Here is a 19,542-nt window from a genome sequence, read left to right on the forward strand (position 1 = left end):
GTGAATATAGTTTCTGCCGTTGTGCTTTGGTGTTTACCAGTGTTCCAGTGATGTGCAAAGAACACTGCCTTGAAATGCTCACTGTTAACAAGTAAAAGCTACATAATTATTTCATTATACTCATTATCTGTTTTCTAGCTATGTTTTTTAACTCCAAGTCTCCTGGTCTGTGTCTCCTCCAATAAATTTCTCTCCCTTGACTTCTCCCTTGAAATGCCCTGCTCATGACATACTCCCTCCAGCTGTTATGTGCCCTGAAAGACTTTTAGCCCAGCACATACAAAAAATTACCTGGCCTAGCTCCTGCTGTTAAATACAGCAGTTCTGAAGTCCAGCTCCCTTGATGATTGCCAACAGTCAACCTTTGCCTGCTGCTACTGATGCTTGTAACACCCACTTGGACTCAGCTCCTGGACTGCTACGAACCTGAACACTGCTCACATTTTTCTCTCTCTGTTACTCTTTATCCATTTCTACCAGGGTTTTTTGTTTGTGTGTTTGGTTTTTTTAAAGCTGCTTCTTTTGGGATTGGCAAGAAAAAATACACTCAAGAGTATGCTTAGGTTGAAGATTCTTCCCTAGTGTTTCCTATCCAGGTTAAACCTGCTTTTCCTCTATACAAATGTCTTTTCCATCTGCTCCAAATTTCAAACCTGAATTCCCATTTTACAGGAATTTCTCAAAAGCTGCTTTCAATCCAAATGGTGATGATTTCTCAAAACTCAGAATTGTTAATAAAGCAGTTTGAAATATTTGACTACCTTATGCCTTTCTTCTTGAGTGCTAGAGTGCTAAAATCACTACACATTTTGATAATTTAACACAAAAATTGTAAATTAAGCCAATGAATTCTGATAAAGAGGTTCACTTTTCTGAAACAAAATGACTGGGGGGCAGGGAGTGTGAGTGGAGTGTGTGTTAAAATCAGTCAGCTCTACTGAAAGTTTCTGAATACTTCAAAATCGCCGAATCTTTCCTGTATGCAAATTGCCTAGAAAATTGACGGCTAGAGGGAGCTATACTATTCTCTTATTTGTGCCAACAGTGCACTACCACCAACCCACTCCTGAGAACAGGACAGGGCTCTTCCCTAGCTGCCTCATTGATCAGCCACTGCTTCCAAATGCTTCTGTGAGGCAGACCTTGCTCGTGATATTACAGGAGCTCTGATATTACAAGTGCCATGCATGAATACAAGTTACTGGTACTGTTTAATCCATCTTCGTAAATGTGCTTCCTTCTCCCATTTTTCCTTCAACAAGCAGGAGCACAGAATTGTGAAATATTGTGAGATGATTTTTGAAATCTAGTATACAGCTGATTTAAGGGTTTTGTAGGTTTTTCTGCTTTTAACAAAGCTAACTGCTTTTAATATAGCTAAAGGATAATTTTTTTTCCATTAATGCAGATATTGCAAGCAGTACTCCAATCCTCATCTGTTCTCGCCATTATGAAAATATATTCTACTTTTAAACATTACTCTGTACTGCATCCATTTTGATGATGAAAGGTCATACTATGCCTTCTGTTTTGCTAATAGCAAAATATTTATTGATATCATATGCAGAGTTGCAACAACATGAGAGGAACCATTTTATTCTTTATTTTAACTTGCAAAATAATATGTTCATTTCAAGATAGGACTACACCACAGCAGAATTCAACTTTTTAGGGCAATGATGAGCCTGAAGTCTACGGTAAAGTACTAATAAATATTGACTATTCCCTAACGAGTTTATACTCCTTGGAGCCAAAACATAGCACTGTATACAAAATCATTATAATCATGTGAGACTGTACTAGGGAAAAAGCCAGCAGAAAAAGTTAAAAGTTACAACGCTAATAAAAGTAATAGTGCTCTTATCAGTGGCATCAAATTTTAATTTACTCACATGGGATTAACTAATCTGATACATTTTAGACACTAACCAGGGAATGAAATCCTGCTAGGATTTTTATTCAATATAAATGAATGAGAACTCAAAGTTCATGCAGCAAAGCATTTCAAAAATTAAACTATAATAAATTAAAAATCCCAAATGCACACTCCAACCCTTGTTCTTTAAATTTTAACCTACAGAAGGGAGGAGAATATGGAAATGCTAGCTTTAGAGTAGGAAGGTTCAGCTTCCAGGGTCTGGGGGAGCATTCAAAGCAGGATTTAACTTCAGGTGCCCTGAATCATCCCCACTTCTCCCCCTGCCTCCATTAGCCCTCTAAGACTCTTAGGATGGCATGGCTCCCCAGGCTGAAATTAATCTCTCTGCAGTTTCCATGCTCTCCATTTAAGCTGTTCAGGCTATGGATTGAAATACTTGTTCTGAATGCATTTTTTTCTACACTGTCAGTCAAGACTGCTGAGTATAACACTGCTGAGAAGAAAAAGAACCTTTGCATGTCCAGACCAACTCAATGTACCCACTCCCCCTCCAGAAGGAAAAAAACCCACCATCTCAAACAGCTAGACTGCAGATCTTACCTAAATAATTTCTGACTGTACAGAGCAGTAGTTGGCAGATGAAGAAACAGTCACAGCTACGAAAGGAGTGTTCAAGACAGAAATCATCTAACTTGGCAGAAGCATTGCTCAGGCAAGCAAAGACCTAAGTGAGGATAAAAATAGCTCTGTATGCTTTAGTTTGCCTGTCTGTAAGCCACTGTAACCCATCGTTCACCTCACACAGACAACTGTGGAAATAAACAGTATTTTGAAACTTTATGAAAAATGCTGTAATGCTAAAGCTAGTAATTTCTCCTACTTCACCATATATGCACAACACAAGGCTCTATCTCCATAGAGCTGGCTGCTCTATCCTTATAAAGATTACATCCTTCTCTTTTTGAATAGAGCTCATGATTTTTCCTGCTTGCTGGAATAAGCAAATCTTCATAACAGTCTTCAAGGAAATTTCCATTTGCTGAGCCTAGACAAGGAAGCACTACCGCAGCTCAAGAGAAATTACCCAGGGACATCTGTGCAACTGTATGACAGCTTTTCCATAACTTCTATGCTCTCCTGATTCACTTTTATATTGAAGAAAACCACTTGTCACAGACAACTAGTCCTTCTCTACTTTCAGCTACACAGATACCATTCCTACTGAAGACAGAGGGATTTTCCTTATGGCATAAGCCCAGGAAATAAGTATGCAGCAAGGGCTTCTAAAGCACAAACCACTACTAGCTAAATCACTGCTTCTGTAAAAATTGAATCCTATGATTATTGTGCTATAAAAAGGTCTTAAACAGGCAAAACCACATGGCTTAAGAATGGAAAGTGCGATATGATAATTATATGCCTTATGGTTAGAATATAGGTTTAAATACAGGTTTTTTTGATAGAATGAAAGAGAAAGAAATATCTGCTGTTAATTCTGGGTTTAAAGGAATCTTATACCACAGTTTTAGCTTCTGATTTGGCAATGTTAGTTAAGCATCATAAAATCAGAGCCACTTATAAGAGCTAGCTAATGTTTATCAGGCCACTGCAATTTTTTTCTAATTTTTATTTATTATTACTACCATATAACCTCTTTTTCGTTATTAGTAGCAGCAAAGTACGATTTGGAGAAAAAGAAAGTGTTATTGGCCATAGATTTTGTAAAGCCAATTTATCACATAGACGTCTCCAGTAAAAAAAATAATGCAAACATATACTATCTCGACCTATCAAAACATATACCAGCTGTTAGAAAGATATGACACTTGATGACTGGGAGAGTATTTATACAAGAAAATAAAAATTATAGTAATATTCTGTTTAATTTTTCTAAAAGCAAATAAAGGGAGTAAAGTTTACATCTTAAGTTTTATCCCGGATTTCAGTTAAATATCGAAGTTCTGCAAGGGCATTTAAGCAACTTTGCCTACGAGATGTTTCATTAAAATACATTTTGAACAAAAGCTTTTTTATTCCTTTAAAGTTTGCCTACAGGATTTACACAAGGCAGAGGGCTGAAATCCAGAATAGTGAGATTCCCTGACATTGTTTCTGGTTTATGTCTCCTTATACCCCAGTGCAGGCACCACATCTAGTGCCTGTATCATTAAGTTACGCCTGACCCCCTCCAGAAACCTGGGTTGATTGCATCCCAATGTACTGCCCTTCCAGCAGGTGTCAGAGAGATCAAAGTCTCACATAAGAATGAAAAGATCCAATCTGGAGGTGTTCTGAATTTGTTCAAAGAAAATGGCGTCTACTTTCTCATCCTAATTTTGTGGTTTGTAACACATCCTTACCACGGTGTCACCCCTCACTGGCTTCTCCCTGGATCCTAACACACAAGGTCCCAACCACATGCAGACCTCTAGTTTCCCAGGCTGTGTGCATTTGTGTGCATGCACTTGAGAGAGGCGTCCCTTCACTGCTTCTGTTCCTTAGGTCTCTCTTGTTCTTGCAGTTTTTGCTTTCCAACCCGGTACACCACTTTCTCATTTAACTGTGCATTGTCATTTTCCTCTGCTATCTTAAATTCAGTGAGAACCAAAAAGATAGTCAGCAGGCTGGAGCACTCGTCCTGAGAGGAGAGGCTGAGGGACCAAGGCTTGTTCCTCCTGGAAAAGAGATGGCTTTAAGGGAACCTTACAGCAGTCCCCATAACCTACAAGGTGGTCACCAAAGAGGTGGGGCCAGGCTCTTTGCTGGACTGCGTGGCAGGAGGCTGAGAGACAATGGATACAAACTGAAATGAGAGAGGTTACAAGTGGAATTTTTTTTTTTTTTTTTTTTTTTTTTGTCGGTCAGTGGAGCAGGTTGCCCAGAGAAGCTGCAGTCTCTGTCCTTGGAAGTTTTCCAGATCCAATTGGTTAAAGCCCTGAGCAACCTGGTCTGACCTCAGAGCTGAACCCTGCTTTGAGGAGGTGGTTGGACTGGAGACCTCATAAGGTTCCTTTCAATCAGAATTATTCTATTATTTTAAGAGTAGCTTGCAGTAGCAACAGTAGCTTGGCAAATATGGACAACTATACCAGGTCAGCCTAACTTTAACTAACTAAGCAGATAGCAAATAGCAGAGTATGAGTGACACAGCACAGGATTGAGGTAAGATTGTATGATCTGACTGTCTTACACAGGCTAAAGTATTTCACATTATTAAGAGAATAAAAGAAGGGCCTTAGTCCCTAAATGCCTTCCTCCTCTCCTTGAATCACTGTTTCGTCAAACCTCCCATCTGCAGATGCTCAAACCTTTCCTGAGATTCTGTTTCTAAATTTGGTAAGATAGGTGACATTTCTGCTCTAACAGACAATTCATTATTAAATTTATTTGAAATAATCTTTAATCCTGATTTTACACATTTACCTTTTTTATTTCACATTTTTAAAAGTTTTTCATTCTGTATTTCATAATCATTACTAGCAACTATTTTCTACGTATCAGGGTAACACATTAACTTGCCATGTGATACTGGCCTTTACTTACTCATTATATCACTTGGCTGTATATTTAAATAAAATTCTTGGTACTGGGAAACCTTACTCACCTGGAAGTGGGTTTCTTTAATTCTCATTATTTCCTACCCAATATATCAAGGTCAACAACCTCCACCTTTTTTCTGAATAGGTATTTTAGAGAAGTTATAGAGTTGCCCAAATAAAGCCAAAGGAAAAAAAAAACCAGAGCTTGAGAAACATACAGTGTATTTCTTGAACTCATTCTGGAAGAAAAAGTAGGAAAGGGCAAAAGAAGAGCAGAAAGTTAGATAGTAACTTTCAAACTCTTGTTTTGTAAAGGAAGTTATGTATTAATGCCATGGATTTGAAACAGAATGAGATTCTAAAATGCTAAAAGCAAAGTATAAATTTATCACAAAAGATTTACCAATAGTTTCACAATGGAGTCAGTGAATTAGGAGTAGAAAATATTTCATCTTCATCCAATAGTCATTTGTTAGCATCGCTGGACATATACTATAGTCACAAAAGAGTAGATTAAGCTTGCCCTATAACAGACACAACAGCATTCTGCTAACTTTTCCAACATTTTGCTACAAGGTCAAAAATTCTGAATATTGTGCTTACAGCTCATTATATTGAGTGGTGTCAGTATCTGCACAATAAACTTAGAACAGCTTCCTGGTTTCAGCTGGGATAGAGTTAACTGTCTTCCTAGTAGCTGGTACAGCGCTATGTTTTGAGTTCAGTATGAGAAGAATGTTGATAATGCACTGATGTTTTCAGTGGTTGCTAAGTAGTGTTTAGTCTAAAAGTCAAGGATTTTTCAGCTTCTCATGCCCAGCCAGCGAGAAGGCTGGAGGGGCACAAGAAGTTGGGAGGGGACACAGCCAGGGCAGCTGACCCAAAGTGGCCAACAGTATATTCCATACCATGGGACGTCCCATCTAGTATAGGAACTGGGAGTGGGGGGCAGGGAATTGCCGCTTGGGGACTAACTGGGCGTCGATTGGTGGGTGATGAGTAATTGCACTGCACATCATTTGTACATTCCAATCCTTTTATCATTACTGCTGTCACTTTATTAGTGTTATCATTATCACTTTCTTCTTTTTATATTCTATTAAGCCATTCTTATCTCAACCCACGAGTTTTACTTCTTCTCCCGATTTTCTCCCCCATCCCACTGGATGGGGGGGGAGTGAGTGAGCAGCTGCGTGGTGCTTAGTTGCTGGCTGGGGTTAAACTGTGACAAACAGACACCAGTGCATCTTGTGGAACCGAACAATGAGCTCAGCAATGTGCAAGATCAAGTGCTGGATTTACAAACTCACTCAGAAATCTGAAAGGCAAGATACCTGTAATTTAATATTCTTCATCAAAGATCAGAAGGAAAAAAAAAGGTTTCATACTTGATTCTTAATCAGTAAAAGAACATGAGGAAAGTATTTTGGACACAAGATTCCTCGGGGGATAGGGTTTCTACCCATCTTTATTTACAGAGTTGAAATTCTCTGTTATATCTCTCCTGGCACAATGCATGTTTGGATCATAGTCAACATCTTAGCAAGAGCATTACATTCCTAGCTCTTATCATAAAAGTCCTTAAATGCACAGTAACTGAAATAGTTTTAACTGCCACTGATTTTCTCAACGTTTGTACAACTTTGCTTGACAAGTTCATGTTCTAAGGCTGCGCATTGCCAAGCACCATGGAAAGTGATCTAAAACAGTAGCTTGTGCCATGTTAACATCCCTGGAGCTACAGCCATCAGCTGAAGGATTACATGCTAGTCAGAACATATTGTGTTACACTCTATCATGCCAGATCTGCAGTGACAAGTTTCTTCAACACTAAAGCTGGGTTTCTGAAGTGACAAGCCTCAGGAATCAAGGAACTGCAAAATCTCCTTGTACATTCCAGTGTTCCAAAACTGCAGCAATGCTTATTACATATTTTTCAATCAGGCTGATGATTTGCAGCATACACTTGCTTAATGCCTGCCTGGGATAAAAAGAAAATGACAGTGGTGCCAACAAAATGTCTGATCCAAAAGCTACCAAAGTCAAAGGACATCTTTCCATCAGCAGTTTTTGGATGAAGTTGTGAATTATGTCAATGCACTTTGCTCCTGACTACCACCAAAACCACTGCATGCTGCCACAAACTTAACAATGCCTCTGCCACAGCCACCAGCTTTTTAATGTCATAAAACCTTTTAAAACTTTTCTTGGTGATCTCTCTTTTTATGATGTGACGCCTCTTCCCATTAGCCATGAACATCTGTTCCTGGAATCTGAGGTCATGGAAATAGCTGTGACACAGAGGGTACCAGTACTGCTACAGATTTAACATATTTTTTTTGACAGAGTTGAAGTACCACATGGCATCAAATGTCCCTAAAGATCAGTCTTCTCTCATATGAAAGGATCCCTTCCATGGGAATAAGCTTTGTGAGAAAGCTGAAGGCCTTGAGCATCTCCTCCAGAGAAGGGAATTAGCTTATATATCCCCCCTCCCTCCCAATATCCAGACATTATTGTGCTATTAAACTGAGTTTCTGGACACTTCCAGGGATTTTAATTGACTGTGCTAAACCACCAATAGAGAGACAGAAAAGTTGCATGACAAAATCCTTCTTTTTATAAGGGGATAATTGTTACAAAAGACTAGCTTTATCATTTGGCATTTTCCTCTTGTATTTGACATGAGCTCTTCTTTCAAAGAAATTCTTAGATAAATTGGTGAACCTCATTTTATAGGTTCATCTATCTATCTGGCAAAGGAAATTTTGATGCTCAATTTTATATTCTAGAAGCATATGCTATACTTTCAAACACACATAGTTAAGAAGAACAATATAACCCCTCTGGGAATAACAGGAAATCAAATGTGGACATGGTACATTAGCTTAATAAAAGCCAGGAAAGACATTTAGAACTCTCTGGCCTGAGGGTCCCTTTAGGAACAAACACAAATGGTTCTGTTTTTTACATAATCTTTCTTCACTAGCACTATGCGCAGGAGAAAGTGCATCATATTCCTTCAGTCTGAACAAGACAGTGGTATTCAGATGACAACTACTTTTTAAAGCGTGTCCTAATTTGTTGAAAGCAGTTTACTGAATTAGCTCTATAGCCACTGCATGTCAATGTAGCTTTGTTTCAACAAATGAATTAATGTTACTCCTACCTTTTGTTTTCCATGTAAATTATAAAGAAAAAACAGTGACACTGCCTCTATTAAATTTTAAAACCAGAAAGGGATTTATGATCTAAACTTGCCTGGAAAATTAATGGAATTTAGGGGCCCAATTTTCTTATGTACATTTGCAAATCTCTTTATCTCTTTTTTTCCTCTTTCTACTTTCATGAAACCTCTTACGATTTATCTCATTCCTGTTAAATTTACCAAAATAGCTACAAGTTTCTACACATTTAAAGTCCTTAGTTTTTGTGTGCAGGGAGTAGGAAGTGGGAGCATGTTTTAAATACAGCTTGTCAGAAAGTTGCATATACCCATTATTTAAAACTCTGTCAATACTTACTAACCAATACTGCTGGTATTGATTAACATCAAAACTAACTCTAGGCATAATTTTTTTAATTAAGTTTTTATAGACCTCACATTCAAAAATTTTCTGTTTGGCTGGTACTGTTGATAGTTTAAAATCATCCACAATAGCAGCCCATATTAGACTTCCAGTATTAACATCATATGTTAAATAAAGCTATCAGTGTCTTTTGGGACGCTATTATGCCATTCATGGAGTTTTGCAGTATTCTGCACCACAAGATAACATCAGTAGCGTTTGTCTAATACACAAGGAGAAAGCTGGAGAAAGTTAGTAGTACCACTTCGGCTGGGCAAAGGACTTACTTCTGCAAAATGCTAACGCTGAGCTTCTGGTATTTTGGAAAAATAATACCTATATTTAATTGGACGTTTTGGAAGTAAACCAGTCAATTTATTTTTATTATAGAATATAAAGTGCATAATTAAATTACTTTCTGTAATAGATTATAGCACCTTGACAGAAAGCAGAAATCTCACAATGCTGCTCATTACTCTGATCAGCAGCATCCTGTTCTTTAGCTGTAATCTTTAGACCTTTTTAAAGTTCTTGGGGTAAATTTACAAGATAAAAGCCATGATTACTGCCTTCAATTTCCTTGCTTGCAAAGTAATGAACATTAAGTTTCTGAAATCATTATAAGCATTTCTACAGCTAAGCTTTTAGCTCTGTTTCCTGAGTCATGTTAGACTATGCAGACAATGTATTTTTGCAGGTATGTGGCCAGCTGAAAAATGTGTGCAACCTTCTAAACGTGAAACATAAAAACTTTCCACTGACTAAGGCCCTAAATGAGAACACTTCTGTTTTCTTCTCTTTTCAAGTGACTGAAAATGATGTAGCTTAATGATTCTGGTAACTCCAATGCTCTTGTCAAACCAAAGGCTTTATGTTGTTTCCTTATCTCTGTTAACTTAGGAGCTTGTTTGTAGTTTTTACTTCATAGTTCCAACTCTATTTTTCAATAAGCTCTGGATCTATGCCAATAGGGTAAACTGATTTGTTTTGGAGTCTCTCCTGTCTTCTTTCTTACTTGCAGTTAACTTCCCCTGTTCCTTTAAACTTCCTTGCCTCTGTACGCAAGTCTGAGAGGCAGAAAATGTTGCAATCATCCATAAAATTGGTTAAGCCTGTAGATTTCCCCAGCAAACCCTGTCATTGTGACTCCAGCCTCATGGAGGGACCAACTGTAAGAGAACAAGATAAGAACATGGGAATTGCCATATCACACCTAGTGAGCTAGTAGCTTTTCTCAAAGGGTGGCCAGTACTACATATTTATAAGCAAGGTGCTCCAGCCTCAGTGTAGACAGCTGTGGAAAAAACATTCCCTGTGAAGGGCTCAATATAATTCCTTTAATTAAAGTCTAGCAGAAACCTGAGAACTGGAATGTTTAAAATAATTTATTGCCAATTCCTACTCAGTGTCTGGTATCTCTGCTTTGATCCCCAGCTATAGTACTCCTTTCCAGATGATTTTGGATGTGGCTCATCAAACAGCCATTGCTGGTCAATGTGTTGGTTGCCGCCTTAGCTGCATTTCAGGCTACTTACTGTTTCAGAGAAGAAAAGAGCTAAAGCAGCATCACCAGTGTGTTTAAGATAATATATTCTGCATATAAAATATAGAATTTGGTTTTGCCTTGAAACTAGAAGATCATCAAAGTAACTTTTAGAGATTGCTCACAATGATTGGACTCATAATTAATAGCTTCTCTGGTCTCTCAATTACTGTTATTTTTAAAATTTGTCATGCAACATTTTCTTCCTGATAACTGAGCACCATTTTGGCCTAATTTAGAAACTGGTTAATCACAATTAGGAAAAAAAAAAAAAACCAACAACAACTCCACAACAAAAAAAACCCACCTGGAAACCAACACGTACAAGCAACAATCATCTCTATGTATTCAAAATGTGTTACGGGGAATGTTGCTGACCAGCTGCTAAAGTCAGCAAATTAAATAATCCCAGCACTGGCTTTTGTTGGAGATTCTTTCCCTGCTATAGAAAATAGACAACTTCTTGGTACTGAAGACAGAAAAGCAGCTCATGTACCATCTCTCTCAGTACATATTAAAACCAACTTGGCTTGTATAAAAGAAACATCTAATTTCTACATATTCTACATTTGGCAGAATGTCAGCTAAAGCCCTCTCAGTGCAGCACTATGCTATTATATATTTCTTTCTCAGCAAAAGCTCAATACCCTGTTTCACTCAGTGACAATCTTGTTTACTCCTCTTTTACAATATTGCCCAATGTCACCTGATTCTTCCCTCAAAACCAAGTCATCTTCATATCACCCAGTCTGTACTAGCAGAAGCTAAGAAGTCAAGGATGGCTATAAGATAACTTACAGGCTACTCATTCCTGATCTATAAATATTATGTGGTTAACAGACACAGTCAAGTACCTATTTTTACATACTGTAGGACCCTTCAATCCTTACAAATATCAGATCATTTCTGACAACTTTCTTAACCAAAGCAGAACTAGCTCACTGGGAGTAAAGTGCCTGAAAGCCCAGCAGGAATGCTAAATGTGATGGTAGTCAATACTGAAAAGCAAAGACATCTAAAATACTTGTCCAAAAGCAGCTTTTCAAGCTTTCTTCTTTTTTTTCAACTTCTTATCAAATGCACAGCCCCATGAATCCCAGTAGAAACAATTTATCTAACATTGAGTGACTTGAAAAATTGACCATTCAAACAAATTTTGTCACAAAGCATATAAGTTTGTCCTAAAAGAAATAAAAATCTGTCCTAGAAGCAGTCAGAAAAAGTTTGCAGCTCTGAAGAGACAATAGCTCACTATTGATACTCAGTTGTTTCTAAGTTGGGTGACAAACTACCAAAGACATCCAATACAGAACAATATCATCCTGTATGAACAATACATCACAGCTAAACAAATGGATCACTTCAGAAGGAGAAATGTAGGGCAGATAGCAGGAGGAAAGGGTTAAACCACTATTGACATTTCTTCTGAGGGTTGCTTGGTCCTTAGCTGTCCTTCAGCACAGTAAATCTCCATACAGAGAGGAGCACAGACAGTACAACAGCTTTTCTTTTAATCTATCTGGGTCACCATAACTGAACTGTTGCTTCTTAATTACACCAACAGTTCTCACCCTGCAGTGTTACAGTCATCTGCCATTCTGCACAAAGCTGACTCAAATCTCAGCTACAGTGATAACCTAAAAAAGGAAAATTATTCTCTCTCTTACTCAAGGGAAGGATTTTCTCTTGCTCAAAGCCCTCTGAGTGGGATCTATACAAGATGCTATCATTCATCTGTTCCCTTTTCACCTATAACTGGCTATACAAGGCTTGCGCAAAGCTGAAGTTTCCTGAAGTAAGTGATCTTGCTCAGTATGAGTTGATGCACTTTTTTTCCTTCAAATGTACATGCGCCTGTATCATTTTTATCAATATTAACGTGAGTCGTAAGACACAAATGGGTTAAAAAATAGTTTCATCTAAGAAAATGAGTCAAAACAAAGTGAAACCAACAGCAAATCTCTGACCTGGGACTGGATGCCAAGTCAGACTCTTCCAGATCCAGAGATATTTTTTGTGACTTATGTAATAACTCACATACAGAAAAATGAGTATTAATGTCCTGTCTCTTACTGTGTAGTTCAGATTTGCTTGTGAATAATATGTCTAATTGTGAAGGCTGAAACATGAATAATAGCTGCGCGCTCTCATCCTGCAGCAAATAGCCTCATTTTACCACATTATTTCTTTTCTCTCTTTCAGTATATTATTGTACTAGGAGGTTATAATGGTAGCCAAATAGCTCCCATTTCTACCAGCTTTTACACTTGTTTATGTCTTATTTGGGAAAGGCAGTGCTCTGGCTGTGCTCAAAGAAGCTATCTACCAGTTGCACTACACCCATCTATGGAAGGAAACCTGCATTTTGTGTGCAGGAGAGGGTGAAACACTCATACTGTCTGACAAGAGGCACCTACCTTGGAAGCAGCTGACAGTGCATTTTCTGTACACTCACTGCATCTTTGCCTCAATTCCAGCTGAGTCTCACACATCTTTGTATCTTGGTCTGAAGTATCTGTAGCTGTAACCTAACCTAGGATATCTAACCTGTCAGCCTCTGCTACTCCTAAATGTACTGGACCTGTCGAAAGAGGTTGGCCAGTTTTCCCATGGTTTTTTTTAATCCCATATGTTCCCACTCATCTGTGCAAATGCAGTAGTTCCATTGTCTGAGGAAGCATGAAATTTTCTAATTTGTTAAATGTGCCAACTCCGATGTAGACGAGTGTTTTGGGTTTGTGTGGCGGGTTTTTTGGTAGTGGGAGAGGGGCTGCAGGGGTGGCTCCTGTGAGAAGCTTCTAGAAGCTTCTCTGGCTCCAAGTCGGACCTGCCTCTGGCCAAGGCTGAGCCCATCAGTGACGGTGGTAGCGCCTCTGGGAGAACAGATTTAAGAAGGGGAAACCTGCCAGCAGAGAGGGGATTGGGATGTGAAAGGAACATCTATGCAGATACCGAGGTCAGTGCAGAAGGAGGGGAGGAGGTGCGCCGGAGGAGGGGATGCCCCTGCAGCCCGTGGTGAGACGGCAGGCTGCAGCCCATGGAGATGAGCAGTGGAGCGAAGGCCCCCAAAGACGGCCGTGACTCCATGAGAAAACCGGCGCTGGAGCAGTCTGTGACTGAAGATCAGCCCGTGGAAAGGACCCACACCAGGGAAGTTTGTGAGGAACTGCAGCCCGCGGAAAGGACTCACGTTGGAGAAGTTCATGGGGGACTGTCTCCCGTGGGAGGGACCCCACGCTGGAGCAGGGGAAGAGTGAGGAGTCCTCCTCCCCCTGAGGAGGAAGGAGCAGCAGAGACAAGGTGTGGGGAGCTGACCCCAACCCCCATCCCCTGTTCCCCTGTGCTGCTGAGGCGGGGAGGAGGTGGAGAGAACCGGGAGTGGGGTTGAGCCGGGAAGGAGGGAGGGGTGGGGGAAGGTGTTCTAAGGTTTGGGTTTGCTTCCTAATATCCTTGTTTTGATTTGATTGGTAGTCAATTAAATTGATTTTGTTTTTTCCCCAAGTTGAGCCTGTCTTTTGCCCATGACCATAAGTGGTGAGTGATCCCTCCCAGTCCTTGTCTCGACCCACGAGCCTGCCTTTATATTTCTCCTTATCATCCCACAGGGGCCAGGGGGGGAAGGAGGGAGCAAGCAACTGGCTTCGTGGTGCTTTCTTTGTTGCTGGCTGGGCTTAAACCATGACAACAAGGCATCGGGTTGAGGAGGCATCTAGCAGAACTCCAGTGTGTCATTACCGTGCATTTTTCAGCCAAAGTCTCACCCTTTATATTAACGCTAAAATTTAATTATAAAGTGTGCTAGCTTTTTAAATAGGATAAAGCTCCACTCCCTGTTTTAAGAATTGAAATTAGATACCAGAGGTAATGTCTGCAATCTTTAAATGGATTGACTATCTAATTTAGTGCCTGATTTACAAGGACCAATGTCCTGCTGTGAAAGATTGTCTTTATGCAGGCAAGAACCTGCCATTGGCAATACTCTTCCTGCACTAACACCTCTGTGTCATCTGACTAACAATAACACCTCCACTTACAGGTGACACTTGTGTGAATGCAAACTCCATGAATGGTTCCGAAACACATACCAAATAAATGCAATACAGGTATAATCACTTTTAGAAAGAGTGTGAGAACTTTCAACATATCTTATGTGCATGACTTGTCTGTGTGAAATTTGAAGCAGCTGACTGCAAACAGTAAGAAAGAGAAAGGCCAGATATACTATACCACCTATAAAGCTCAAGTATAAACTTGTCAGTCACCCCATGTTTGAGACCATTAGCTCCTGCTCAAATACAAATAAGAATATAAGTATTCTGAGTGGAGTTGGAGAGATAATCAGGTCTGCCTTTTCAAGATAGCATAGAGATGAAGCCAGTAAGAACAACTAAACAAATTTAACTATTTACAGGTTAATGTCCCAGTGCTGCTTGAGAAACCTTCAGATTAAACTCTGAGCTTTTAGCATAGTCAAAAGCACTGAATTTGGGGTAAACGGCCAGAGCTGCACCGGTCCCTAAGGGTATGGGAAAAGTTTATTTGTGATATATGGAACCGGCCTGGCTGGCTGTGAGGCTGCCTACTCTCTGCCACCAGCACAGCTGCTTTCCTACCAGAGTCAGCTGTTCATGAGCTTCAGAAACAATTAATGAACTAAGCTGAATTTTGTCTGAAAAAAAGCTAGCTGCTCAGCAGAGCCAGGGCAGATCTGCTGTCCCGGTCTGTCTGTGGCCCTAGACAGCTGCCCATCTTCCTCATGTCTCCAGCTGAACCTGGAACTGCTACCTCTGCAAACGATTGCTGTAGAAAAAGTTTCACACACAAAGTTTAACAGATAACTCAGTATTTTTTCTCCTCCTCCTCCCCATCTCGATATGCATTAAATAAGCCAATTAGGTATTCTGAACACTTTAATTAACAAATTAGTTATGAACTGGAAAAAATGGTCATGCTTTCTGTATTTGTTGGGATATGGTAAATTAACATAAGCTAATGATGCTTTATTTTTATCCAATTATTTGAGCTTCACTTTCCACAGACTCTGTTACTTGGATTGTGTTTTGAATGAAAAAAGGTGATGTTTTTCCTTTTTAAAGTTACTTTTCCAATGCATTAGTTCGACTTGGATGTACACTGGTATTTTTTTTCCCCCTTTTTGATGCTTCTTTTTCCTGCCCCTTCACAAAATCTACTATCTTCCTGCAATGCATGTTTTTTCCTACTGCCCCATATATTGCTTCAGAGACTGAAATAGCCTGTGGTTTCAGAGGAATGAGCTAGTGCAAACGTTATTTTTTTTTTTGTATTTTTAAGAATTCCTTCTACAAAATGTAGGTATTTATGAAAAACGTTTCATTAGGGCCAGATCACTGAAGCACAGAAAACAAGTGCTAAGGTCAACTGAGCGGCAATCACAACTGTTTTCAAAACAGAGATACGAGCATTCACAGACCTGAAGTGAGTTGCATTAGAAATCAAAGCGGGGTGCCTAGCTATTTATTCTGAGGGTAAGGAATAAGCAAAATGGATTACGTGGTAGGATATGAAGCAGATAAAGACATACAGAAAATTATATGAATCCAGCAATAATATTTGACCATGAAATAATAGCCGTGAGGGGATAAATACCTTTCCTACAAGACTTTTCTCTCTAGTTCCAAAGGAAATCACAAATGATGAGCTGAGCCTGAATTATTTATGGATTTTAAAAGAAGAAAAAAATCCAGAGGTTGAAGTTAGTGTTATACAAAAATTTCATTAGGAATAATACCAAAAGACAATCTTACTAATAAAATGGAAGTGTTTTCATTTACCCTCACAGGTAAAGGAGCTCCAAAAGGAGCTACATCTTGAAGTGAATAAAAACCACCAACAACAAAAAAACCCCAAACCAAAACAAAACATCAGTTACTTGTAGTCTCTTTAGAACATTCCAGAAATAGTGTTGTTCATACTGTATGCAACACAAAGCATGCAATGTCCAGTGCAAACATGTTTTTAAGGTTGCATTAATAAATGAACCACTAGAGGATTTTTTTCAGTCATAAGCCATTTTCCACATTTTTTAAATAGAAAAGTAATTATTTAATAGGTAGCAATATTCAATTTGCCCTGACTTCCGATCACCTAATTTCATCTACTACTTATTACACAGCATAGTTTCAGAAAATAAACTGTATTGGATTGTACAACGTGTGTTTATCTAAAGCACATATTTACAGAAAGGGAACTGTTTATTTATTTAAAGGAAACATGTTTTAATTATTTATAAATTCTTACTCAGCAAGAAGTGTCTTGTAGACAGACAAAAGCTAAGTGGATGGTACTACTCTTTTTCTCATGGTTGTTACCGTACTTTTATGCTACTCTATCTATTATTACTCTTAAGTGCTTACCTACTTGGAAAAGACAGCATTCAGTAACCTGGGCAGTGATTTTACAAACCACTGGCAACTCTGCAATAACTTTCCTCTAAGAGGGTTTTAATCAAAATATAATGAGTTATGTTGCATACAGGCATTCTTAGTGTGCCCAAAGGTCTTGTCAACACAAGGAAATTGCAGTATTTAAGGTGATGATCTACAGCGTGCTAATTACTGCACTCTAGCTCCCTACTGTCTCTATTTGGACAATGTTAATGTAAAGAGAGCACCTTCTTACCTTGAGATTCGCACCCAAACTAAATTCTTGGCAAGTCCCGTGAAGGGACAAACCCACACAGCTCACAGAATCCGGGCCAATGCTAACCATCACTTTTACATTCACTTTGTCAAAAGGAAAACTACATAAAATCTTTCTTGTATCCCATTATAGAAAAGTAATAAGGAACTGGAGAAGTAGTGATATTGGTTATGGTATTGGAGGTTTTAATAGCCATGCTAAAAAGAGCCTAGGCCAGGTATCCCCTGGTGACACCCAGTGGTATCTAAGGCGAGACTCCCACAAGCATTTTTTTATATTGATAGAGCTGTTGCAGAACAGATCTGATTGACTCACTGAGAATGATTTGGGGAATAAAAGCAACATATCCTATAATAGATAAGTTCTTGCAGCTTCCACACAGAAGCCAAAATTTAAAACTCCACTGAGAAAAAACATACTGTCTCAATTACACCTATGCCAACACTTAAATTTTCTGATGCTTGTTTTATAGACAGATCAATAATTCCGAAAACAAGTCAATGTCAGCACCCTGATTAAAAAGCAACATGAAAGCCTAGACAGGAGTTACACAGCGGTGATGAAAGGACTACTTTTTGAACATCAACTGTCCGACAGAAACTTCCCCTCATATTCCATTATCAATTTTGTTGGCAGATTCAGATTCCTCCCTAATACTAGACTTGAAAGAGAGCCCTGGATACCAAATTTCTTCTTCTTTATTCCACTGTGCAAAAGATAATTTCCATACATCCAAAGATTCATTATGACCTTCATACTTTCACTGTCTGCTGGGATTATTTCTGAAGTTCTGAGACTCTGCTCAGTTTCAAGCGGCTTCCAATTATATTATATAACATTACATTATGTTGAAATAATGTAGAATTTCTTCCCTAAATTAAAATGGTATGAGGTGGACGATGGGCAGCATTAATTCTTGTACTAGTGAGAAGTGTAAGGTCCAATAGCTTGGGAACCATTAAAAGGAAGATTGATAATGCATTATATCAAAGTGTGCTAAGAATCCTCCTTATGATGTGATACAGTCCATTGATTCTACTGATGGCAGGTCATAAGATGTTAGACCTTATAACCTTGACATCACATATGCAAAAGCTACTGTAGATAGATTTTTAAAAAGCTCTAGAATGAGCTAATTGAAAACTCTCCTTTCCTCTGATGTCACTTTAGTTAGTAAGGTGGTAGCAATACGGACTACTTTTGCAGAACAACAGGTATGACAAAAACGGAAGGAAGTCTGAAATCTTTTTAGCTAGTGTACTAACTAGATTTCAGTTAAAATGTGTTACAGGGCTGTTAACTTAATGGCACATATTTATGGGCCAGTGTGAATGACTCCTGTGTCAGTCATTTTGAAAAGGAAAATTAAATATTTTTTTCAAAGGTAACACGTTCTTATATTTCTCCAAATATTACACTGGATCATTTAATACACTTAGAAATGTTTGGTTTATGTTAAGTATAGAATGTGAGCTGATAGGTGAGAGAATATTCAAAATATTTTTTAACAAGTGTATCCAAAGTAAAAAGTTTTAGGATTTTATAGTATTTAAAGAATTAACAATGTTTGCACATATTCAGATAAAAGTGATAGCGACAGGAACAAAAAAGAAAAGCCACGTGCATTTCTCCTCTTCTGTGGTGCTTTGTTTTCTCATACAAACTACAGACATTTCAAAGATAGTCTGTACCTTTGTTATATTGGCACTGAACAACATGCTAGTAATTTTTATAATTAAAAAAATACAAAAAATTACTGCAATACTGTATAGCACTAAGACTTAGTTGTTTAAAATGAAAAATCATCTTACTTTCAAAAGGATTCTTTGATAGACTCTGACTACAGCGACCTCTATCTGAACAGTTGCTAATTCAGTGCCATTTAGCTTTTTAAATCCAAGCTTTTGCTTAGGAGCCTTTAACAGAAGTCAGGAGTCACCACGCTCTACCTTCCCCAAACCTACTTTCACTATGCAATTCATTGCACCATTCCAGTCTTCACATAAGTTTTGCCACATCTTACATTTCAAAGGTTCTTCACCCCATTTCTTTGCAGGCTGACAGGTATAGCACGAATTGCTTCACACAGCACTAATTCCAGTGAAATGTGTTGTTAAGTAGTAGTATAGCAGAGGAACCACCTTCTTTTGTTCGCAAAGAGAGGACAAAAAAAGTCTAAGTTTTCTGGGGCCTTCCTGTTCCCTAACTCTTTCCATGATAATTAAATGAAAGCATTTACTTCTTTTTCACAGCTGCTATGATTGAAAGCGCCCAGAAAGGCAGAAGAGGGAAGGCAGCCCATGAGACAGTTGGGGTGCTTTGGGGATCAGT

General features: G+C 38.7%; 1 protein-coding gene across 1 annotated transcript in view; it reads right to left on the reverse strand.

The window, feature by feature from the left end:
- The window catches only part of CNTNAP2 (contactin associated protein 2), a 1,232,776-nt gene that overhangs the window by 825,247 nt on the left and 387,987 nt on the right, over positions 1 to 19,542 (reverse strand). The gene's annotated exons all lie outside the window — the stretch shown is intronic.

The sequence above is a fragment of the Haliaeetus albicilla genome, chromosome 2 (assembly GCF_947461875.1).
Source record: "Haliaeetus albicilla chromosome 2, bHalAlb1.1, whole genome shotgun sequence".
Lineage (NCBI taxonomy): Eukaryota > Metazoa > Chordata > Aves > Accipitriformes > Accipitridae > Haliaeetus > Haliaeetus albicilla.